The sequence below is a fragment of the Notechis scutatus genome, chromosome 2 (genome assembly GCF_049901735.1).
Source record: "Notechis scutatus isolate UNSWTSFEM ecotype Mainland chromosome 2, rNotScu1.2, whole genome shotgun sequence".
Taxonomy (NCBI): domain Eukaryota; kingdom Metazoa; phylum Chordata; class Lepidosauria; order Squamata; family Elapidae; genus Notechis; species Notechis scutatus.
The window spans coordinates 212,716,522-212,743,318 of record NC_142010.1 but is presented as its reverse complement, the minus strand read 5'-3'; the positions used below and the strand labels follow the sequence as shown (position 1 = coordinate 212,743,318).

The following is a 26,797-nucleotide window of genomic DNA, read 5'->3' as shown; positions in this document are numbered from 1 at the left end:
TGTGAATTCATGTTTGGAGGAGAATTTATATACTTGTAGCAGTATGGAAAGAAAGGCCCATGGGACTTGGGATGTCCTTAAATTGACAATTGAATTGTGAGAATAAAAATACTGGATATCCACTTGAACATCATGGTTTTGCTTCATAAAAAGCTGATATTGTTTAGTAGTGGAAAGTGCAGAGGTGACTCAAGCCAATTTTTATAAGATTTAGGATTCCATTTTTTAAAAGTAAATTCAAGTGGCATTATATCATCAAAGGGGCAGCCCCAAATTTCCAGATTTAATTGTGTTTAGATGAGGAGTGCTTGAAGTGGGTTGAGACAAAATACTACAATTGATTCAGCCAGCAGAATACTTTTAAATTTGTTAAAAATATCTTACAAACTACTACTTGATCTAAGATTGCCATAATGGTAGGATGATCTTGAGAAGTTTCAAGAAATGAAAAAAATAAGTCTGAAATCTTCGTGTGATCTGCAGATTCCCCACCTTTGCTCATATCCTAGAATGCCCAGCCCCCTACACACAGTTAAATATAAACTCATAAACTCATCCTCACATAAAAAAACCCACTCTGAAACTATGGTAATCATAATCCTCAATTTCCAATATTTATTGGCAAACAGTCAATGAGACAGTGCTAAAATCAGGAAATTAGCACTAAGGCCATCTTCACAGGGGATATCACCTGTGATTGTGCTATCCTTAAGAAAGACTTAGCTGTCTTTTCCAATGCTTCAATACAGGTGGAACATTTCTACTAATAGAAAAAGCTAAATTTGTCAGGAGAGTACTTCACTGTTTCTTTTCTCCACCAGAAACAAATGGCTATGTACTTTCCTAATGGTGAGAAAAGAATTGGGAACTAATCACTTTTCTGTTGCCAAATTTATTTTTCTTTAATGCTAAATGAAACCTGACACCAATTACACCTACTACTAGCAAATGCTCTCAGTCTATAAAGGCTCTCTTGAGACCAAATCTGCACTGCAAAGCTCATACCTGAAATATCCAGTCAATTTTTAAAGATCGTTTTGATTCACATTGTCTTCTCCTTGTCGGATGAAGAATTTTAGAGAATTCAAAAGTTTTCATGCTGTTTTGAATCATTTTGGGTGAGCTTAATAAGTATTTTATCTAATTATAGATTTGTATTGTATTTTGTGTGATGAAACAACATGACTATGACTTCTTAATATAGTTGAAGGAAGATTCTAAGCTTTACCAACTGTCACCACAGTTTAGCTGGAAAAATTAGCTGAATAAGTGAACTAGTAAGGAGCATCTTCTAGAAAAGTAGAAGTTTTAGTTCTAGTCCTGGCATACTTAATGGGTACCAATTAACTTTGCTATTCCCCAGACTTTTCAGTTGTATGGCTGTTGTAATATGATTCTTGGTTAAAACTCTGGAATTAAAATATACATTTCAATATACATTTTGAACATTTTAAAAATATATATATCAAAGTGGATATTCACTTCATTCTAAAATAAGTCAAATGTTTTGATGCTCAAAATCTTACTTCATCTGTTACCAGAATTTTTCTATTTTTTACAAAAAGAAAAAAAGAAAATTATCTCTCTCTCTCCCTCTCTTCCCTCCTTCCCTATAGTTAAGGATTTCTTTCTTTGTTTCCAGCATCAGAATAATGTGAAAATGTGTTATGATGGATGCAGCAGCCCTTGAGAAGCTCCCTGCAGGAGATCCAGAGCTGGTCTGATCCAGCACCAGGGACAGCAGGAGTCACCTGCAAAGACAGGGAGACAAAGAAGGCAGGGGAAAGGAAAAAGCTTTGTCTTTATTTTTAGTTTAAGAACACTGTTAATGTACGTATACAGGACTGTACATGAAAATAGTATTATTTTGTGATATCTGACCTGTATTTGACCCTGAATGTTTAGGGGGTTCCCTAAAACATGAAAAATATTTCAAGAGTTCCTCCAGGCTCAAAAGATTGCAAAAGTATAGTATGCATATAATTAATTTCCACAACAGCAATTTAGATCCCAAATCTAAGTGATTAGCAGAGCCTTGGAACAATCTGGACATTGGGAGTCCCAGAATACTCTGCAGGTGCCAAACATCCTGAGGATCTTTCATTATTGAGTTGTCTTCACTAAAACCAATAGCTGCCTAACAGCAGGTGGTATTCAGCAGGTTCTGACCAGTTCTGGAGAACCGGTAGTGGAAATTTTGACTAGTTTGGAGAACCGGCAAATACCACCTCTGACTGGAGATTTTACAGTATCCTTCCCCTGCCACCAAGCCACGCCCACAGAACCGGTAATAAACAAATTTGAATCCTACTACTGCTGCCTATGTGTCAGCCCTACACAGACTTGACTGTATCAGACTTGAACACCAAACTCATGAATATTAACTATAGTGTTACAGTAACAGAATCTTGCAACTTTGATTATGTCTCCTCACCCCCAGCCTTTATCATGATGAGAACTGTCAGAATATATTCATGAACTGGAATAGAGTATGGTAACAAGGTCAGCCAATGAATAGGCATAGCAACTAAGTCAGCCAATGAGGACTGTTTGGAAACTGAAACTAGAAGTAGCCTAGGCATGGCTCTATATTAAGCTCTGCAGCTCTGAAGCTATGTTAAGTTCCGAGTCTGTCTATTGAAATGAAACTGCTTCTCTCCTTTGCTTGCCTGCTGAACTAAAGTGAAAGAGAAACTTGCTTGTCTGCCTGCTTCTGTTTGAGTTTGCTCCATGTTGGAGAAATCTACAACTGGTATTGTAAAATTTACTTAATATGTTTATAAAGATGTTAAATGAAGTATCAGCCATCTGTGTTTATTTCTCTGGCGCTGAATTAATGCTGCAAAACTCTGAACAAGAACTAGGGAAGGTCAAGCCTGACATGGTTTTTTCAATTCCATTTCTACTTTGGACTGATATTTCCCTTACCTGAATGTTGACTATGGCTTTCCTGCTCTTCATCAGGTTATTGTCACAACCCTTCACACTAAAGCAACAAACCATAAATTAGTTTTAGACTCATAATTCTGTGTATTTTGTTGCAATTTTTCAGCTTTTCATAATCTCATCCCTGACAGGACCTTCATCTGCATCTTAATATGTGAACCGAATGCCTTTAGACTAAGATAACCATAAACAATAAATTGATTCTGGACTATTAAAATGCCACGATAGGATGTGACCAAATGTTGTCTGAACAGTGAGATTGCAGATTTATGTTTTTATGACACCAGAATATCACAAGCCCAGATAAATATGGCAAGTGACCATGACTGATTTGGTAGTATTCTAAGACAATATAGGGTTAAATGTTAATATAGAACATTTCGTTCTACCCTTTTTAGTCTTTTGTTATTAGCTTTACATACATTCTAATACAACAGATAACCATGCTGAGTATAATTCAGGATTATTGCCAATTTTGGGAAGAGGTGATCCTGGGTGGTTTTAGGAGTCCAAATAAAGAGATTAAATAAGAGACTGCATATATTTAATGATTCAGACATTGATCACCAGTATGCAATGGCACACCATCATTGCATTCTCTGTAACTGCTTTCATGAATGATGGCCGCTCCGAAAAATATTGCATGGCGCACCCTCTTTCAGGAGACCTTCTCTACCCAAAAGTTTATTTGTTAGCAATGGCAAATGGAAAACTACCCTTTTAAAGTATCTGATGGTATCCTAAAACTAGGATATAGCAAAAATGGAGTGATGGGATGGTAAGGAAAACTATAAAGAGTTCTGAAGAAACAAAGGGCCCTAAATAAGCTCAGGACCTTGAATACATATTTCCTATAGAACTTTGAGGTTTTGAGGTATTTAATGAAACTCACTTTTTCCTTCAGACATTCAAAATGGTGAACTGTAAGCCATCCAAAATGAGGAGGGGAGTCAGCAAAGGTAAACTCAGATGAGTTTTGCCTGAAGCTGCCATATGCCTGTGTCAGGACTGTATCTCAGCCAAATGGATTTTGCAGCAGCCAGCAGCTTGAAATTGTTATCAAAAACAGGATACAAAATCCACAATACAAAAGAGCTATCTAGAGCTCCCTAGTTGTGAATCCTATGCATAAGTCCCAGATGCAGATATTTAATCCTTGTTTGTAGCCAGTTTTCATCATTCTTGGCATGATGTCTAGATCCTGAAAATGTGTTGGCACCTGTTTGTGCCTAAGAACTGTGTAACTATTTCTTAATTTATGGACTGAATCAGTGTGTTCAGTCAGTGGCCTCACAATGAAAAACCCTGACAATGAGGCCCTGTCAGGTTTTTGGCAATAGCATCCTGAAAGACATAAAAACAAGTTTAAACACTATCATTTGTGCATAATTCTCTCTTGGCATCTCTCTCCTGCTGCCACAATTTGCAGCCTGAAACCACTTATTTCTCTTCTCCTGCCTCTAGAAATAGTCCAGCCTTAAGTGGATTTAATTCCAACCCAGAAGAGAAACAGCCTTGTCAGGGCTTGGTTGTATGTGTATGTTTGAAACAACAGGGCTTCCATTTGCTGCACAGCTGCATTACTTTGAATCTTGGGGCTGAGCCAGAACTCTGTACCCACAGAAAACTGTCTGGAATGATAAATACACAGCTGCCTGTGGAAAGGGCCACAAGCATAATAGATAGCCATGTCTCAACTAGACTTTGTCTGGGTCTACACAAACTATTAATCTGCTGTGTGTGCATGTGTGTGTTAAATATTGCAAAGCATTTGCAAAATGTGGATGGCCTGCAATGAGAGGATAGCAAGAAGCTGTAAATATTTTCCAAAGGTGTGTGCCAAGGCTGATTTACAGCCGTTAAGCCCTCTTGTTGCAAATAGTTCATAAAGCCTATGACCTAAGTACTTGCCCACAGGGCCACAATAACATTTATCTAGTATAAATTAATGTGTTTCAACCACTAATTCAATTTGGCTAACTAATTCTTATGGTTTTGGCAGAGCCTGGCCTCTGCAACAAAGCAGAATTCTTACAGAAATGACTCACCGTTCTGGCTGTTTTGTTTCAGTCTCCTAAGTGATATTTGAACAAAGAGGTCTGTCGGTGGAGCAGCCATAAAACTCTATCTTGAGAAAAGGTTGGGATCAGCACTAATTGAAACTTCCTTTTCATAGGTGACTGATCAAAACCAGCTGTGAACATGAACCAGAAACGTATTTAGATATACATTATATTACAAAACCAACAAAGCTCTGCAGCTGAAGCACTCATATTCATAGGGGATACAATCCTTCTAAACAACAAATGATTCAATTTGCTTCTTCTATTTCGAAGATATTTCATAATGCCTAATGACTCCAATCTGCATTATTATGTTAATCATAATTTTAATATTATATGAGAAAGACTGGATCTGACCTACACATTGGTATAAAAAAACAGTACACCAAATACGAGCTAGGTGGATATGACCTCATTGATGACCCTTACTCTGTCAAGAACCTTGGAGTACTCATATCAAATACCTAAGTGCCAGAGCTCACTGTAACAGCATTGCCCAAAAGGCATTAAGAGTTGTAAATCTAATCTTACAAAGCTTCTCCTCTGGTAATACTTAATTGCTAACTAGGGCGTACAAACCTTTGCTAGACCAATACTTGAATACAACTCATCTGTCTGGAATCTGCACTGTATAACGGACATCAATACAATTCAGTGAGTCCAGAAGTATTTCATGAGAAGAATACTACACTCCTCTGCTCACAACAGAATATCCTACATCACCTGGCTTGAAATTGTGGGCTTGGACAACCTAGAACTACACTGCCTACAGTTGGACTTAAGCGTAGTATACAGAATTATCTGCGACAATGTCCTACTAGTCAATGACTATTTCAGCTTCAACTGCAACAATACAAGAGCACACAACAGATACAAACTCAATGTAAACTGCTCCAAACTTGACTGCAGAAAGTACGACTTCAGCAACAGAGTGGTTAATGCCTTGAATGCACTAGCTGACTCTGTTATTACATCCTCTAATCCCCACTCTTTTAACCTTAAACTATCCACTATTTATTTATTTTATTTATTTATTTTTCTCAATTGCTTACAAGATAATAGATATAAGTAAAAACATAGTTATGAATACATGGATACATACAAGAAAAATAAAAATAAAATAAAAGAAACAATAGGACAGGGACAGTAGGCATGTTGGTGTGCTTATGCATGGCCCCTACAGACCTCTTAGGAAAGGGGTGAGGTCAATAGTAGACAGTCTAAGGTTAAAGTTTTTGGGGTTTGGGGAAGAAACCACAGAGTCAGGTAGAGTATTCCAGATATTGACCACTCTGTTGCTGAAGTCGTATTTCCTGCAATCAAGTTTGGTGCGATTAACCTTGAGTTTGTATCTATTGTTTGCTCTTGTGTTGTTATGGTTGAAGCTGAAGTATTCATTGACAGGTAGGACATTGCAATGTATTTTATATACCATACTTAGATCAGACTGAAGACGACGTAATTCAAGGTTTTCTAGGTCTAGAATTTCAAGTCTGGTGGCATAAGGTATTCTGCAACGAGTAGAGGATTGGAGAACTCTTCTTGTGAAATATTTCTGGACTTTCTCAACTGTGTTAATATCAGATACGTAATGCGGGTTCGAGACTGATGAGCTGTATTCAAGTATTGGTCTAGCAAATGTTTTGTATGCTCTAGTTCAGGGGTCCCCAACCACTGGTCCGCGGACCGGTACCGGTCCGTGGAACAAGTCCTACCGGGCCGCTGGCTTGCTGGGCGCCGCCATCTTGTTTTGATGAAAAAGTGCTTCCGGTAAGCTTTTCCGGGTAGAAAGCTCACCGGAAGCACTTTTTCATCAAAACAAGATGGCGGCGCCCAGCTGATGTCGGTACCGGGCCGCGCCATAAAAAGGTTGGGGATACCGGGCCGCGGCGAAAAAGGTTGGGGATCACTGCTCTAGTTAGTAGTGTGATATTACCAGAGAAAAAGCTACGTAAGATTAGGTTAACAACTCTTAACGCCTTTTTTGCTATGTAGTTACAGTGGGCTTTAGTACTTAGGTCATTTGAGATGAGTATTCCAAGATCCTTGACACAGTTTGGATCATCAGCAAGGTCTTGACTATTCAGCCTGTATTTTATTTTCTGATTTTTTTTGTAGGACAGAGCATTTATTTGTTGAGATTTGAAGTTGCCATTTTTTTGACCATTCTGATACATAGTCAAGGTCTTTTTGAAGGGTAGTAGTATTGTCTGTGGTGTTGAATAGCTTTACATCATTAGCAAAGAGAACATAGTTGGTCTTAATATGATCACAGAAGTCATTTATGTAGAGTATGAAAAGAGTTGGTCCTAGAACACTGCTTTTGGGGACACCACTGTTGACAGGTACATAATTTGATAGGACGCTCCCAATTTTGACCATTTGTTGTCTGTTTGACAGGGATGCTTCTATCCAGTTATGCAGGTGTCTAGAGATACCGTAAGATTTTAGTTTTAGGAGTAGTTTGCCATGTACCACTGAATCAAAGGCTTTACAGAAGTCTATGTAGATTGCGTATATTTCTTTGCCCTGATCGAGTTTTGTTGTCCATATGTTTTTGCAGTGTAAGAGTTGCAGATTACAGGATAGTTTTTTCCTGAAACCAAATTGTTTATTATAGAGTAGGTTGTTTGTCTCTAAGTGGAGGATGATGGATTGGTTAATAATTGGTTCCATGACTTTACAGGTGACGCAGCATAAAGAGATTGGTCTGTAATTTTCAACTAGGCTGGGGTCTCCCATTTTGAAGATGGGGATGACCGTGGCTTGTGACCGTAGTTTTGGCAAGGAGCTGGACCTGAAAGATTTTTCAAAGATTATGCTTAGAGGTTCGGCTATGGCAGTAGATAGCTTTTTTAAGAAGTAGGCACATATTCTGTCTGGTCCCATAGATAGAGTTGGTTTTAGATTGTGCAGTGCTTTTTCAACAATGTCTTCTGTAAAATCGATATGTATTAGATCATTGTAGTTGTCTGTGGTTCGACTAGGAAATACTGGGCATGATCCATTGCTGTTTACAAATACTGAGCCAAAGAATGTGTTAAAGAGGTTGGCTTTAATGGTGTCATCATTGAAGACTTTACCATTAAGTCCTTTCAGGGGTGGGATGGACCTTGAGTCTTTTAGTTTGTTGTTTATAAAATTGTAGAAAGTGCAGGTGGAATTGGTGCGTAGAAGGTTTTCCTGTTGTTTAATGTGATAGTCGGTGCATTCAGTTCTTATCTGGTGGCATAAATTTTTGTATTGGCTTTTGAAGTTGGCAACGTGACCAGATTTGTTTTTCCGGCAAAGTGATTTCTTTTTGGATTGAAGTTTCCTTATTGTTATGGGTAATTTGTTTTTTCTGGTTTTGGGAGTTGTTATTGGTACATATAGTTGATGACTCTTTTGACTTCAAGTAAAAATATGTTGTAATGGTCTTCTACAGTATTGCATCCAGTGAATAGCAGTTGCCAACCAAGAGATGAGAGATCGTTGTTTATAAGATCATAGTTGCCTTTTTTAAAGTTATAATTGGGGATTCCGTTGTTGTGATGATTTTTGTGTGTACATATGTTGAGACAAAAGTCAATCATGTTGTGGTCACTGTTGGAAAAGGGTTCTTTAATTTGTATTCCATAAATTGAATTCAAACTATTGCAGAAGATGAGATCGAGGCAGTTGTTAAGTCTAGTGTTGTTGGTTACTAGTTGTTCTAGTCCCAGATTTGTTACTGCATTGTAGAAGGTTGCATGTGTGGGCTCAGTTGTACATTTGTTAAGGGTCCAGTAAATATGAGGTAGATTGAAGTCACCAAGAAAGATAAAAGCGTGTGGGCAGGATGCTGCCCATGTTAGTAGTGTATTTAGTTTGTTTGAACATTCAATGTCATAATCATTTGTAACATAGTAAGAACCGAAATGTGATATTTAAGGACAGTTCACAGATGATGGTCTAAAGAATAGCAAGCTCCTGGGGTAACTTGGATGTTTTTTAGATGTAGGGACTTTTTATAGACAATAGCAACACCACGTCCTCTACGGATGTCATGATCTGATCAGTAAACATGATAGTCTATTTCTGTGGTAATGGAGTTAGGGAGACATGCGTTGAGCCATGTTTCACAGACAAATATAATGTTGAATTTAGCCATATTTAGTAAGAGGAGAAATTCAGGTTATTTATTTACAAGGCTTCTTGCATTGAGTAGCTTACATTTAAGGCCAGTTGTGGTTGGAATAGAGGTAGTTAGGGGCATGCGTGCCTAGTTTTGAATGATGTTGGATTGGATGGGATGCGGAGTTGTGGGTTATGTGACTTTCTTTTGATGCAATCAGCTCTGTAGTCAATGTATAGGTCCTTTTCTCCATTGTCTAGACAGTTTTTGAGTTCTTCACAGAGTTCACAGGAGCGGATTCTTTGCAGTATGGATAAGCCTGGTCTTGAGTGAAGTTTTTTTGTGGTTGGGATTGGTTTTTGCAATGGCGTTTATTGACCTCACCCCATTCCTAAGAGGTCTGTAAGGGGCACACATAAGTGCACAATCGTGCCTACTGTCCCTGTCCTATTGTCCTCATTTATTTGTACCCATTTCCTATATTCGTTCTCATGTTTATATTTATTCCTATTATCTTGTAAGCGATTAACAAATAAAATAAATAAAATAAAATCAATAAATAAATATAGGCTCTTTGTGCTTAACTGGCTTAGATCCAGTAGCATCTGCAGCAAACTTCAGGGTACAAAAATCGTACCCTGTGCACATCATGCCAAAGCCAACATTATGTGTGTGTTAAGGAGTTCTTTCATTTCAACTTCAATTATAATCAGATTTAAAATAAGTCTACTGGATAGCAACTATTAGTTATTCACCATTATAGGTGTGTCCCCAATCTACAGAACAAGAATTCTCTTTTGAGGAAAGGTGTGCAGGTTTGTAATTTAAGGAAGAGAGAGGTGTTCACCTTTAGTGATATAACTTATTTTTCTGAAAAATACCTTTCCTCCCGTATTTCAAGAATCCATTTGAAATTTAGACAGCTCCAGACAGATGAAGTCATAGATATGGGTAGAGAGAAGGGGGTGGAAGGACTTTGAAATATAATCAATGGTTTCTGTATGATCCAACAAGAGGGAGTCTGCAGAGAAAACAGAGCTTTTCTCTGTTTCTCAAATGTTCTCAGGCTCTGTTCTTTCATCTCATTTTGTGCCTCAAGTCTAAAATGTAGTTTAACTGGCACATCTTGCTCAATAGACCTGATTTAGAACTATTAAAAGGTAGGCACAATTAAAAGAAGTAGTGGCAGGCAAACCTTGATCTTTATTTTAGTCATTGTCAGGATGCTCTAAAGGCCACCAATAAAAAGATACCTCTGTCTTCTTATAAAAGTACAATTATAGGGCCCCCTTTCAGAGAATGCTTACATGTAGGAGAAAAGAGACAGGCACAAAAGAACAAAGATTTTTTTTAAAAAAAAGAAATTATATACTATGTATAATACAATACTTACAGGAAGAAAATAGCTTAGTTTTTAAATAACTCATTAGATCATAACCACACAAAATCATTAGACTGACTTTTCATTACATTGAAAAAAAATGGCAATATGAATCCATGACTTTCATCCAACATTAAAAAATATTTGATACATCCCATGCATGATAAAATTCAAAGTTTTTCATAAATTAGTAAGGATCATTTTAATAAATACAATATAACAATAGCATGGGCCTTATTGAAATAATTGAAATTCTATAGCATAGGGTATTTTCAAGGGAGGTTTAAAATAAATCAAGATGTAATACTGTAATTGACGGTTAACCTTTATTTATTTGTTTGCTTATTATATTGGAATGTTGCCACAATAAAAAATAACTCTGGCTGATAACATAAAAATAAAACAATTGCTGTTATAGACAACCTACAAGGAGACAAGGCTACAACAGATCTGAGTGACATCAGCCAAATGCTATGCAAACTGGTCGCACCAGCAGCTGAGGGATTGCAAGATGGATTTCTCCCCAGAAGAGAATTCACTGTTCTGTTCAGGGCCAATGAAGGACAGGTGTCTGATACTTTAAAAGATGAGAAGGAAGCATGCTTAGCTCCCTTATTGCCACACTATAACACAAACTTCAATCAAATTCTATTCTAAACATCCCCCATCCATGTTTGAGGCATCATTTCAGGTGCTTCATGTCCAGAAGGGCTTCAATAAACCAAGGTGCCTCATAAATAGGACATTGGACAACAATAACATCCAATGCCTGGCTTGCTTTTTGGTACCAGCCATTCCTAGAAATCCCTAAGCAATTCTAAAAACTGGTTGGATCCGTCAGATGCCTGGAGAAGAGCATCAAAATTAATCTCACTTCTCTGTGGAGCTCCCAGGGAGGCAATTAAATGCAACCTGACCAGGACATGTTTTCACCATGGAAATTCCTTCCATCTCCAGATCCTTCAACAGCTATTTGGATACTGCTCACATGTATTGGAGTTCAGATAGCCTGAAATAATTCCATGTTTGTTACTGTGGCATAAACTCCTGATCCTTATCCAAATCAGCCCCAGAAGCCAGCAGATTGAAGTCAGTCACCCAACACCAAAAGTCATGGATGTTCCACTACCAATCCCCAGAGCTCATCAAGCCATTCAAGGAGGGAATTTGTTTGGCAGCGGTAAGATTTCTATATAAGCAAGACTCCCTAACTATAGCATCTATTGTCCAGCATCAGAAATAGGCACTCACATTCAAATATCTTCACAGTAGTGCACCTGGTTACAATTTGATTGTTTTATTCAGCTGGAACTCAATCTAAATCCTATCACTAAGAGGAAAAAATCGCTAATGGGTGACTGAGAGAAAACTGTTTGATATCTCTAGCACAAACACAGAAGGCCTATCACAGAATCCGCATGTAGCAGATGGATTACTATATGATATCTAATAAATAGTAATTGTACACAAGAAGCATGATTCTGAGTCACATCCTCTTGAAAGGATAAGCTTATACAATTCTACCCAACTACATGGGATATTAGGATTCACTCATGTAGTCCATTTCATTGTTCCAGTGAACCAGTGTAAAATAGTTCCCTTCACAAGTAACCCAGACACTTCTTTGTAAATTGAAAAATAAAATGTCATTAATAAAAACAATTCTTTTTTCCCATTTAAACATGACTGAACTCTTGGAATTTCTCAAACTAGGTGGGGATTTTCCTTTGCAGCACAATTAATTCTAAATTTTCTTCTCTGTGTTAAGTGTAAGAGTGTGTTAATGCCACATTAGGACACATTTTATGAAATTAACACATTTCACCAATGGAGAAATTTAAAGAGTTTCCTCATCCTGGCTTGGTACATGACTAATGCAATTCCTCCAGCTTTTTTTTTGTTTTTGTTTGCTAATATAGAGAGTTTAATAATGAGGTAGTATATACATCTTGGATTCAGAAATACACACATATGAAAAAGAGACCCATCCATTCTTCCTTCCCTCCTTTCTTCATTTCTTCCTTCCTTTCTTCTTTTCTTCACAATTTAATTCCTGTTCAGAACACATTACAGAACTAAGTGAGAACTGTAGATTTCAAAATTTCCCAATTCCCAGTAGTGAACCGATTATACAACTAAGGGCATTGGTTGAGGTGTCCCTAATGGAGTAATCCTATTTCAGACAATTTTCTTCCCCTTTAATCTATTAGTCACTTAAAACATCACACAAAATTGTAAATGATTAAGAATTTGAACTAATGTGAGATATAAATATACAAAAAATATTCAAGGAAAAAAACAGCAATGTCAGTTGGCATTTATCCTGGCAAAAAAAAAAATGATTAAAAAATTGAGTGTGTACTTAGTTTGGGGAAAATAAATGTCCTTGTTTTGGATAATAACATTAAAATGGTAAACACCTTTGGTAAGTGTCAATATCTGAGAGGAGAAAACATGAAAAAATGGCTTTCACAGGCAGAAGAGGAAGGTTTCTATTTTTCTATTTTCCCCCATGCCCATCCCCAGCTTCTCTTATAATTGGCACTTTGCTCCAAAAACCTCAGAAGCAAAACTTAGAGGCCAGAATCATGAGGGAGAAAAGGGAAGCATCCAAAATCACCTCCCCCTTCATTTCAAAGATGGGTGTCTCTAGTTTTTTGTTAGTAATTGGATATTAATTGGGAAAGTCCAATAAAACCATTTAAAATAAAGTGGTTCAGTGAAAGCAACTATATTTATGCACACACAAGCACACATACAGTGTTTGCTGTCACCTATCCTAACCATTCTATACTGAGAGACTAATTAGGAATGGTTGCTTTTTCTAGAAAGGGATTATAGCATTTATTTCAGGAAAATCCAAATGTAATTAATTCTGTCATGTGTTTCCTAAAAAAAAAAAAAAAACCTTCAGATATTTATCTGAGCTATACAATATTGCAGAAGAAAATCAACCTCAGTGAGTTGTGACTGATTTCTTTTGCAGAAACTAAAATATTTCTCAAATTTGCCTTAGCCCTTGATGGAAAAAAGAATAGGTTTATTGATAGAAGGTTAAATGCAACAATCTAGCTCTATCATAATTAGTGTTTAGTTTAAACAACCCTCACTTGAAATAGTGTATTATATTATTATGCATGAAGCAGTCTTCTCTAATTATAGCCTCTGACATTATACACCACAATAATACAGAAACAGATGTATACAGCCCTTCACAGCTCCCTGCTTTTAAATAACAAAAGAAAATTGTTAGGAAGTTTTCAAATAAACGTTCATAAATGTTTATGAATTCTTCTATTGTGCTGGAGGAATGTATAGACCAAATGACTGTTGTGTCAGAACTACAGATAATAAACAGGTTTCCTGCTGTTTCACACCTAAATTAATTCTGCACGACTAGCATATATTACAGAAGAATAGACAATAACAGCAACAAATATAAACAACAATGCTCATATATGTATTTAGAATGACATGCCATGTCTTGATAGTTCCCCAAATTAATTATCTTGCAAGAAAAAAAAGCTTACCGTCAACAAAATCAGCTAATGGTTAAATATATTTACATCTTGATAACTTGAATTTTAATCCTAATCAGTAAGAATGCAATTGTACCTTTAGTGTACCTTCATGAGGTACAATGACAAAAGGTAAGTTACATATAAGAAAGGCACAAGCTTACAAGAACTCTACGAAGCAGTTAGCAACATACTCCTGCAAAATGATGCCCATTGCACTGCAAACTCTAGCATAAGTTCTAGAACCCACTGTAAGTACATCTCCAAAAAGGCATTAAGAGTTGTTAACCTAATCCTACATAGCTTTTTCTCTGGTACATAGCTTTTTCTCACACTACTAACTAGAGCATACAAAACATTTGCTAGACCAATACTAGAATACAGCTCATCAGTCTCGAACCCGCATTACGTATCTGATATTAGCACAGTTGAGAAAGTCCAGAAATATTTCACAAGAAGAGTTCTCCACTCCTCTACTCGTTGCAGAATACCTTATGCCACCAGACTTGAAATTCTAGATCCAGAAAACCTAGAACTATGTCGCCTTCAGTCTGATCTAACTATACTATATAAAATTATACATTGCAATGTCCTACCTGTCAATGAATACTTCAGCTTCAACCATAACAATAGAAGAGCACACAATAGATACAAACTCAAGGTAAACCATACCAAACTTGATTGCAGGAAATATGCAACAGAGTGGTCAGTGTCTGAATACGCTACCCAACTCTGTAGTTTCTTCCCCAAACCCCCAAATATTTAACCTTAGACTGTCTACTATTGACCACACCCTTTCCTAAGAGGTCTGTAGGGGGCATGCATAAGCGCACCAACGTTCCTACCATCCCTGTCCTATTATTTCTTTTTATTTTTCTTATATGTATCCATTTCATGTATTCATAACTATGTTTATACTTATACCTGTTATCTTATAATCGTTTGACAAATAAATAAATAAATAAATAAATAAATAAATAAACAAACAAACATCTTAATGCCTGAACTTTTGAAAAAGGGTTAAGGGATCCTACCTACTTTCTTTCCCATCTCCTTCCTTTGCTAATGTAGTTTCCAGCATCCAGACAGCCTACATGAGTGGTCTGGATTTGGGTTTGGCAAGAAGCGGGGTTATTACTACAAAAATTTAAACATTATTTAAAGGGTAAGCAGTTCTAGAAGGAGATTGTTTACCATGTAACCTAATTACATCAATCATTTGATTAGAGAAATGGTAGTTTAATTGTGAATAATCATTTGGCATCATTATAAAATTGGTATGAAAACCTCTGGAAATAACCAGTAACAGCAAGAAGAAAATTGGTGTTTAATATGTTCAAGATATAGAAGCTAGTTTATTTATTTAAGCTTTTAATGGATGTGAAAACTAGTTGGAAGAGATTGAGAGTGGAGAAGTCTCATAAGATGAATAAAAGAAAAAATGAAATATAAGTAGTTTGAAAATTATTGTAATAAATAAGTTTAAATGTTTGTTAAAGATCCAGGTGCTAACTGAAATTTTATTAATAAATGCCTTCCACCAGATCAGATCCTTTCTACCAGACAAGGTGCTATCTAACCAGCCAGGAAGGTTCATGGCTACGTCACAACGTGACGTAGCAATGGTAAATCACAGAAGTGATATCAACATATCTATATTGAAACATTCAGAAAAGAGACCTGGAAACTTATCTTACCTCACAGGCTTAAAAGGAGGCCTGGTGGTTCAGTGGCTTAATGACACTGGAGATGGTCTTTGCTCTAGAACTGTGTGGCAGGATTAATTCCTATGACTTTCCTCAGCTTCTGCCCACCTAGCCATTTGAAAGCATGTTCTATGTGAGTAGGCAAATAGGTAGCAGTTTGGTGAGGAGATGAGCTGGTGCCCCATGTAGGTGGTCAGATTCCTGATGGTTCTGAACCTTCCCAGTTGCAATGCCCATTTGCGAGGCTGCTTCAGTGGAGGAAGAGGGGCTTGGATGACGCTGCAGGAAGAGCTCCTTGTTTTTCTTTTTAGTGCAAAGCTATCTCACGCTCCTGTGGTGCACCTTGGGAAGTATGCAAGCACATACCACAACAGATAAATTGGCAAAGTACTACTCTGCATTTGCATTGTAGTGTCCTAGCTAATGTAACAATGCTACATACATACATTCATACGTACGTACGTACTTATGTACTTACGTATGTACATACCAGTGGTGGGATTCAATTTTTTTTACTACCGGTTCTGTGGGCGTGGCTTGGTGGGTGTGGCAGGGGGAGGATACTGTAAAATCTCCAGTCAGAGGTGGTATTTGCTGGTTCTCTGAACTATTCAAAATTTCTGCTACCAGTTCTCCCGAACTGGTCAAAACCTGTTGAATACCACCTCTGGTACATACGTACATACATACGTACGGACATACATACATACAGGCTTGGAATTGCAGACATCCTTCCTCTGGTGCATCTTCTGTTATTATTATGCTGATGGAACTCAGTTTTATTATTCTAAACCATCCAACACCAAGCAGAAATCACCAGAAGACTTGATTATTGTCTTATTTTGATAACAGAATTGATAAAGGAGAACAAGCTCTAATTTAATGCATTCATTATGGAGATATTTTTGGTAACCCGATGAAATGAGCCACAGCTAATGTCTGACAGCTAATGTCTTTTAATATAATGTATTAGTTGGAATAGGTGCAGTTCAGAGAAGCTGGTTTAAAATGCAGATTTTCTCTCCTTTAAACACTCTGGTTCCAATAAAATCTGCCTACTATTAAAAGGTGATCATCCTGGCAGCTCCCCAAATTTACTGTCCTTTCTTATTTAGTGCCAGTGAGATTTTTAAAAATGTTTGGTAATATTGCCATGAATTTAGTCTCTATTTACTGTGATCCTTTGTGCATCCCTAGTTCCCAGTTTTGAGCTTAACATTAGTAAATCAGCAACTTTATTTTCACTCTTCTTAGATATAGCTAGTAAATAATTCCAAAGGGAGTGTACAGAGATAAAACTTCAAGCCATACATCATAAGTTAGAACTGTAAAAGAAAGCTGTGTACATGTGTGCTTGCCAGTTGTGCAATTTTATAAAGAAGTACATTATTTTTTTAAAGCTATAAACCAACTGTTTCTCTGAGGAGAAAGATGGAGTATAAATAATCCCCCACATCCAGGTACCACTGAAAATAAAGAAGAGAGGGATTTTGTCTCCATAGGAAGCTCCAGCTGTCTTTGTCAACATTATACCACACAAAATCAGACATCTATTCCAGTAAACTTTTGATTGCTTGTAAATTGTCATTATTATAGTCAATGTATGTGACAGAAGCCTTTGGATACATTTAGTGTTACACTTGTCAGATCTATTTAAAATAAGAGTGACTGACTGTAACATGATTCAGAGATCTTAAATGAGGAAATCACTGCTATCTGGAAAATAAGATACAAAGCCATGTATCATTTTTTTAAAAATAATTCTATATAATGAAATTGTGGTCCATTTTTGGAGGAAGACTATTTTACCACCAGCACTCCAAACATACATAAATAACTACTACCTAGATTGTGGTTAATTTTTCATTCCAGGTGGTTTTGTTTTTTTGTTTTTATTGTTTGAGAAATAGAAGATATTTGTAGCTAAATATTTAGGACTCAGGGACTTTTTTTTCTTTTTTTTCTTCAGCCATGTGGTTTAGTAATGTCCTAACAATCCAAGTCCTCATTTTATTGATCTCAGAAGGATTGAAGGCTAAGTCAACTTTGAGTTGGTCAGGATCGAACTTCTGGCTGTGGGCAGAGTTAGTATACAATACATTCTAACCACCGTGCCATTATGGATCATATGACTCCTAAACCATGATGAGTAGTCATATTAATTATAAATAGTTTAATTTATTTTAAATTAAAATTAGTATTCTATGTGGACATATTCATTGTATTTCTCTATGCAAAATTTTGAAGTATAATCTCTGACACTGAAGCCCAGCTGAAGTTTTCAGTCTCCAAAATATAATATATTCTTGTTTTAAAAATTATTAGATTTAATGTGATTTACTTTCCATTGGATAGCTCACATAGCAGTTTCTTTTCCATTGTTATCTGCACAGAAAGAATCTTATGAAGTTAGGCTCATAAATAGTTCCTGCCCCAAAGTCAGCTAGTAATTTCTCAAAAGAAGGCAGACTTTAAGGAAGAGCTAAGTGGTTTTATAAGTCAAAACAAAGAAACTGTACATTATATCAGAATAAAGAACAGCCCACCTAAAATAGCTTTTTATTGTTCTTATTTTTTTTAAAATATACTACCTTATAGTCCAGAGATGCAGCCCTGCAGCAAACTTTAATAATAATTTTATAAATCATTTCTAAAGAAGCATAATTATGAGTGATCCCTGCCAAATATACATGTAGCAATCAATTTTTCCACACTTTTCTGTTTTAACTTGGGGCAAATTACTATCATTTAATCTAATTTTCTAATGAATCATGCCTTCTTAATCTGAAAATGTTTGTTTGCAGCTCTAAGAAGGCAAAGTTAGAATAAGGACACAGTAAAACTTATAAACCTATGCATAATGAATCAAAAGCAAATCACATTAAGTTCTACATTTAAGTAAGTGTACAATAAAAATGGGTAAGATCTGCACATTATTGTACATCTGTCATAGATAACATTTAATAGTAGTAAGGTGACCAACTTTTTTACAATGAAAAGGAGGACACAAATAAATTGAAGAAAAAACACAAATCCACTTGCATGCAGCACACTCTTGAGTGCAGCGCACTCTTGCATGTGGCACACTTTTCCGCACGGTGCACTCTTGCACGCAGCACACTCTCTCAAAACAATTCTCCTGTGCAGAGCGCATGCGTCTCATAATCGTGTCTCCTCGCACTGTACAGAGCCTTGATGAATCGTCATGTCGAATACAAATATGTCACATCACACACAACGGATCGGATCGGCATCGATCAAATACGGAGATTTACAGATTAGTCTTCAAATATCAAAAAGGAGGATATGTATGAGGACACTTTTTGAGGGAGGACAGAACTTACAAAAGGAGGACTGTCCTCCCTAAAGGAGGACAGTTGGTCACCTTATTAGTAGCCTAAAAGCTCTGAAATTCAAATAAGATTTAGGTTAATTGAGTGGGTGGGGGAGAGTAATTTGCATCTGTCCATATTGGGCCAGTTTCTAAGCCAATAAGGTTTCCAACTGGTATCTTATGATTTATCACTTGTTTATATTTTATGATTTATGATTATACCTTATCATTTATTATCTATGACTTATCACTTTATCATTTGTATATACAGTAAAAGTTTATGCACTGGAGACAAATTCCTTGTGTGCCCAATCACACTTGGCCACTAAAGAATTCCTATTTGTCAGCAATTTTAACTGGAATAATGGATCCTCATACTATCATTAAGTTATGACCAAACACCTCACCCCGCTTTCTTTTGTGAGTTGAAACTAGCCTGATGAAACAACAATCAAATATCAAACAGTTTCAACAAGCTTGTATTTGTAACTTCAATACCAACTCCCAAATCTCTAAATGTTTGAACTATTTATACTGCAGGGGAGGGGAACTTAGAATAAGGAGTATATTTCTATTTTACCAACTTCAACGTTGTAAACACCTATTGTTTCATTCTTCAGTCTCAACTCAAGCTGAGGCATATTCCCTTCCTGGCTTTTTGGTCTTCTGAGTGCGCCAGCTGTCTTGTTGAGCAGCAGGATTTATTTTTGCTGGCTGAGATACAAACCTTGAGTTATTAATATGGGAGAGAATTCTGCTAGCTGACAATTTAAGATAAAGTAAATTGGAAGTGACATAAAAGAGCGTGAGAGTGTTAATGTGCGTCACCAAGCTTCTTTTTCTGACATCCTGAAAGGTCTCGCCTGTATGGCCGACACTTGCAACCTTTATTAGTGACCCGATGTTATTAAAGGCTAGGCACTCCCATTGATTTGTAAAAGTGACAGGTGCAGCAAGAGTTGTAAATTAGCAATGAAAAGCGAACTCTCTGTGGATTTTCAAGCTTGTTCCTTCCCATGCACACTCCCCATTCTCTGTAATCATTTGCACACATTTATTTTACAAACTCCTTGCACAAAAACATTTAAATGTTTAACTACTGTAAATCTTCCGTGCACATAGAAAAAACAACTTCAGCTCCATTTCTGCTGAAAATGGGCTTTGCCGTATGGAAAAAAATAACTTTTTTTCCTTCTCCTATTAACTACACTGTTGAATTCTAGCAAGGTCACCTTGGGTTAAAGCATAAATCTCCTTTCATGCTGAACTCAGTGGATTTTATGTAGACTATTTCAAGTCTTGTTTGAAGAAGGGAAATATTTATGATGGTGAGGATTAAAATTTAACTTTCCACCAAATGTAACTTCTTTTCCATTGTACAGCAAGTCGAAGCTATACTAATTTCTATTGAGAAGTGATATTTGGTTTTATAAATCCAAACTTCTAAAAAAATAATGCTATTTGAAACACTTTCCCCCCATTCTAACTGTCTTCATGGTTATACACAAAAAATACTTTGTTTAAATAGCTTATAGCTAATGGTTGAATTAGTCAAGGGAAACAAAACTATTTCTACCTTGATGTAAAAACCTTTGCATGTAGCATGAGTTCTCACACAATCTCACAGAATAGCAGAATAGCAAGTTCATATTCCAAAACTAAACTGGGTGTTGGCAACCCACAGCTCCAGAGCCACATGCAGCTCTTTCATCCCTCTGCTGTGGCTCCCTGTCGCCCTGTCACAGCAGAGGAATGAAAAAGCTGACACTCTGTTGTGGTGGTGGCAATGGCCGAAGCCTTAGTGCAGGTGTGAAGTACCTCTGTACTTGCCAAAACAGCATTCTGCCTTTGTCGTGGTGCGTTTGCTGTTGCTGCTTCCATGACCTGCCTGCTGCTCACACAGCGCCTTCTGCAGCACAGTGAGATTTAGCATGCTTCACAATGGGAGAAATGGGTCCCCTCCTCCTGGAGCCCATTACAAGGCAGAGCATTGTCATCAGCTCATTCTCACCTCCCAGATGTCAGTTGCTTTTCCTGCAGAGTCGCCAGTGTTGTGATGTCCCGCCTCCCCACCAGCCAGCTGGTCTTTGAGTCTCCGCTGACCAGCTGATCTTTGGCACAGTGCTCCTGGGCTCGTCGACCTCCAGACATCAGATTCCCACCACCCAGTACTACTTCAGGGGTTCCTTCCCACCCCCGGGGACAGAGAGAGAGAAAGAGGGGGAAGAAAGGGAGAGAGAGACAGAGAGAGAGAGAGAGAGAGAGAGAGAGGGGGAGGGAGAAAGAGAGAGAAAATAACAGACACAGAGACACAGATAGAGAGGGGGACATGGGGAGAGAGAGAATGAGACAGAGAGATAGGGGAAAGAGGGAGAGGGAGGGAAAGAGACACACAGAGAGAAAGAGATAGAGATAGAGGAAAGAGAGAGAAAGAAAGGTAGACAGAGAAAGAGAGGAAGAGAGAGAGGAAGTGAACAAGAGAGACAGAGAGAGGGTGGGAGAGAGAGAGAGAGAGAGACAAGAGACACAGAGATAGACAGAGACAAAGAAAAAGAGAAAGGGAGGGAGGGAGGAGGGAGGGAGAGGGAGAGTCATGTGACTGGGAGTGACATCAAGTTGGCCACACCCACCCATGTTTTGTGGCTCCGGGTATTTAGTTTTCTGTTGAAAACGGGTCCAAATGGCTCTTTGAGTGTTTAAGTTTGCAGACCTCTGGCTTAAACATTACAAGATTTCACATGTTATGTGTTCAAGTGGAACTTGATTAAAACTTTTATTGCTGTAACTTTTTGAAAAGCAGATTATGACTTAAAGGCTAGATATTGCTTCAAAAAAGTAAAATGTGAGCATTGAAACAGGTGAGGTTTCTAGGATGTGTAGACCAGCTCCTTAGAACCTCTCTAAATAAGGAGAGAATGGGAGATTTCCCACATTACTCCACATGGCTGTTCCTCACATGGAGACCTCAGGAAGGTGGTTTTCCACAGGTTTGAGCATCAGGAGATATTGGGATCAGCAACCGCTGTTGACCTTTTGAAGGATACTAAATTCTTACTAATCACTTTTAGAAATTGACTATTAACCATCTTAAAACTATTGGAGACCTTTAAAAACTCATGTCTGAAAAATCTTCATCAGGTGAACTTTTCTTCAACTTTAAACAAAATTAAAATTGTAAACTTAAGAACTTATAGCAAACAGCATAATGCTAAACAAGATGTTGATCTAAGAAAGTTGTAAATGGTTTATAAACTTGGACTGTTGAATTTTACTATAAGATTTTGAAATTAATTATAAAAACCAATTTCTTGTGCAAAGCAGACTTGTTTGGTTATCCTGATTATTGTAAGTCATAACAAAGATAAGTGATGGAGACTAGAGGTCAGTTAATACAGGACTTGCAAATTGACACAAAATGTTGTAACACCAGAAATATTAAAGAAAATCTTTGAAGAATAGAAATTGTTGAGGAAGTTCCCCGTTAGGAGAATGAGCGCATACAGGGAGAGGTATTTGAGAGTAGTGTTTGAATAATACACATACAGAACACAGATACACTGTACAGTAAATGTAGGTTTTTACTTCCAGAAGGGTTTAAGCAAAGTTCAAAATAAGCAGTCCAAAGTCATTCACAGGTAAAATCAGTCAGTTTTCATCCAGGGATAATCCAAATATCAAATTCCAGTGTCAAAAACAGTTCAGTATCAGACTTACATTAAATCCAGTAATATCAGTCAATTAGAAGAAATGGAGCAACGGCAATACTTTCCAACAGAAGGAAACAGAGATACACTTACACTCTCTTCTGAGACTCAAACTAAACAACCCAGGTTTCTGGCTCCATCTTATGGCTGTTTGAAAAAACCACACCCAATTGCAGTTTTTGCAATCTCTTAAAGACATAGTACGAAAATGTTTATCCTGGTTTATATATTTCTAACCCAAATACCTGTTAGGTGACTTATATTCCTAACATTCTCCCCTTTTGGGTAAGGTAATATATATAACCTTACATTCTAAGTCCATAATCTTCACAGCTAGCCTTATGCTTTATAGAGCCTTGGGCCTTTGTAAAATGATCTGCTATATTGTTTTCTGACATACAGTATTCTAGCTTAATCATCTTACTTTGCACACATTGTCTCACATTTAAATATCTTAAATCTGTGTGTTTCGTTCTTGTTTTAACAGCAATATTTGAAGCCATCTGTATTGCTGATTGGTTGTCTTTGTAAACAACAATAGGATCTTTTACATCAGTTCCCATATCAATCAATAATTGTTTATACAAAACTAAATCTGTCCATAATAAAGACAAACATGAGAATTCAGCCTCCATTGTTGACAAACTTAGATGTTTCTGTCTAATAGATCTCCATCCAATCAATGCTTTTCCCAATAATACAGCAGTACCCGATGTATATTTTCGTGTATTTATGTCTGTAGCAAAACTTGCATCAGCATATGCAGTCAAATTCAGTTCATCTTTTGGCTCCAAATACAATGCATAATGCATTGTTTGTTTCAGGTATCTTAACACACATTTAGCAGCTTGCCAGTTGGCTCAGTGTAAAAATATCGCTAATTGATTAACACTGTATGCGATATCTGGCCTTGACCAATTACTGAGATAAGATAAACTACCAATCAAGGACTGATAAATGTTCTTATCAAAAACAGGACTTTGAACATCACTATGGCTAAACTCCTGGTTCATTGGTGTTTTAGCCGGCTTACAAAGTTCCATTTTAAAACTTTTTAGTAATTGGTTAATTTTATCTGCCTGTGAGATCTTGTATCCTCCCCTAGTTCTATCTATCTTTAAACCAAGATATTGTTTGATTTCTCCTAATTGTTTTATTTTAAATTTCTTTTCCAATAGTGAAATTATCTTAGTAGCTTCTTGTTCAGTTTTGGTGATTAATGCTATGTCATCAGTAAACAATAGCAACAATGAAATCATACCATTACTTTCTCTTTTAAACAAACATGGATCAGCCATGCCAGCTACAAAACCTATCTTAATTAATTCTTTAACTATACATTGGTTCCACTCATATCCTGATTGCTTTAAGCCATAAAGACTCTTTTTCAATTTCCAGCAATCATTATTATCAGTATTATCATTTTTGAGACCAAAGGTTTCTTTAAATATATAGTGTGTTGCAATGGTGCATGCAGATATGCCGTCTCTACATCCAAATGATTCACAATGTATTTCTCCTTAGCTTCCCACACTAATGCTGCCCTTAATGTAGTAGCCTTCAGACTAGGTGCAAACACCTCATCATAGTCATTTGCTGTATGATTAAATCCTTGTGCTACTAACCTGGCTTTATGGGTAACAGTCCCATCTACACCTGTCTTAAGCTTATATATCCATTTACATCCTATGGCATGTTTACCTGGTGGTAATTTAACATTTTCGTATACCTCCAGTCTTTTTAATGATTCCAGTTTCTTATCCATTGCTTTCTGCCAAGCAGCTTGATCCTTAGCAGGATACAGTGTTAGTTCACTATAGTTACTTGGAACTGTATTCATTGGCATACAACACTAGCCTGATATCTATCAGGTGGTCGTGTTACTCGGGTTGAACATCTTGGTAATACATGGCTAACTGATGGACTTTCCTGTGCCACCTGCTCCTGTTCTTCTATTTCTTCCTGTGCCTGTTCTACTACTTCCTCCTGTTCTTCCTCTTTAATGGCTATTCGTTGTTTACTGATATCATCTTTAGGGACTATTTGGGTGTCAATAATAATATCATTGCTGGATTCCTGTTCCAGTTTATCCCACCCAACGTGCTAGAGAAATTTTGCACTAGCACTACAATAAACATGAGCTGTGCCTTGATCCCAGAATCTAAATGATCTATGGTTGGCCTCGTAACCCACAAAAAACAATTTCTTAGCTCTATGTTGCCCTTTCAGTCTTACTTGTGAGGGAATATGCACCCATGCTGGAGCTCCAAATGCATGTAGGTAACTTAAATTTGGCTTTCTGCCATGCCAACGTGTGAATGGCAATTTTCCAGTTGTTGTGTTAACTACATTGTTTAAAACATGATTACTACACATTATGGCCTCACCCCATGGTGTTTCAGGCAAACCTGAATCAGATAACATAGTGCGAGCCATGGCTTGTAATGTTTGCCCTCTTTGTTCTACAAACGAGTTATGTAAGGTGAAGAACGTTTATGCTCAACACCAGCCAATTTTAACATAGTTTGGAATCTTTTGTTAACAAACTCAGTCCCATTATCAGTTACTAAAGTGGTTACTTTACTTTTCATTTTTCTCTCAGCAAACCTTAGCCAGTTAAAGAAATGTTGGAATGTTTCTGTTTTGTTTTTCATAAGATAGCAGAAACCATATCGTGAGTAATGGTCCATAATACTCAAAATATAACAGGCACCTCCTAAACTTGGTTTCTTAGGACCAATTATGTCAGCAAAAACAACCTCTAAAGATTCTTTGGTCTTAAACCCATTTAGTCTGTTTGCAGGAGTAACCTTACTTTTCTCCTGACTACAAGCATTACAGTGTAAATACTTGCTACAGGGTTTCAATTTTACTCCCTCTGACAATTCAACAGTTTGTTTGACCATTTTGAAATTAATGTGCCCTAGACATCTATGTGGTAAATGTATACATTCATCATGTGGCTTAACATTGTTATAAACTGAGTTAGCCATCTTCAGCTGATCATCATGTATTACATATAAATCATTCTTTAAAGTAGCAGTAACACTTTTACCCTCTTTCTCTATTATACAGTTATCTCCCCTAAAGGTTATTAAATAACCAAGATTAACTAAAGCCCTTACTGATAACAAATTAAATTTCAGTTTAGGTACATATAACATAGTTAAATGTTCGTTTATACAAGAACAACATGCAGTACCTTCACCTGATGCTTTAATCTTCCATCTATTTGCCAATGATACATGTTGTATACTCGTGGACATCTTTACAAACCTTTTTCTATCCTTAGTAATGCATTGTGATGCTCCACTATCAACAACCCACAAATCATGATTTACAGTTGAATTGCTAGACATAGCTAAACTAACATTCTTCTTAGCCTTCTGGTGTTTACTAGTATTCTGTTGTTTTCCTTTCTTACAGAATTTAGCTGTATGTCCCCTAGCCCCACAAGAAAAACATTTCCTAACATTATAGGAAGTTGAAAATAAATCCTCTTCTTGTAGTTGTTCCTTTCTCAGTTGGTCCCTATCCAGCCGTCTTCTTGCTTCTTCTAACAATCTTCCAGTTATTTCAGTCAATGTCAGTTTATCTCTGGGCAGTACTTCCAGTGAAGATACATAATCATCATAAGTTTCATCCAATAGGAAAGAATGATGTAAACTTGATGCAGCTCTGAAAATATCAGTTCTTTTTCATGTAGCTCTTGAAAAGTTCTTTTCATGAAATTTAAATGAGCTAACATATCTCCACCTTTCAGAAGACGTGCTCTAAACAGTTTATGTGTAAGATGTATGTGTGCACCTACACTGTCACGAACATAAATCCTCTTCAAATTCTCCCAACACCTACCAGCAGACTCTTCTCCACGAATATGGACTAGCTGCTGGTCACTCAGTGTTAGTCCAATTATACAAAGAGCTCGTTCGTTGTTCTGTTTAAAGTCAGCAAGCTTCTTGGCATCATCCTCATATTCTGGATCCCAAGCATTTACATCTGGTGGGTCTTGAACTACATTGCATAAACCTTCTCTACACAGAAGTAGA

At 37.0% G+C, this 26,797-nt stretch overlaps 1 long non-coding RNA gene across 1 annotated transcript in view; it reads right to left on the bottom strand.

Moving 5' to 3' along the window:
• Positions 1-1,684: 1,684 nt before the first annotated feature.
• LOC148132502 (uncharacterized) overlaps positions 1,685-26,797 on the bottom strand; it is a 43,103-nt gene continuing 17,990 nt past the window's right edge. Inside the window, exons 2-4 of the long non-coding RNA XR_015747354.1 lie at positions 4,995-5,140; positions 2,929-2,986; positions 1,685-1,751 (exon numbers count right to left, since the gene is read on the bottom strand). This is a non-coding gene — a long non-coding RNA (uncharacterized LOC148132502). The remainder of the gene's footprint in view (positions 1,752-2,928; positions 2,987-4,994; positions 5,141-26,797) is intronic.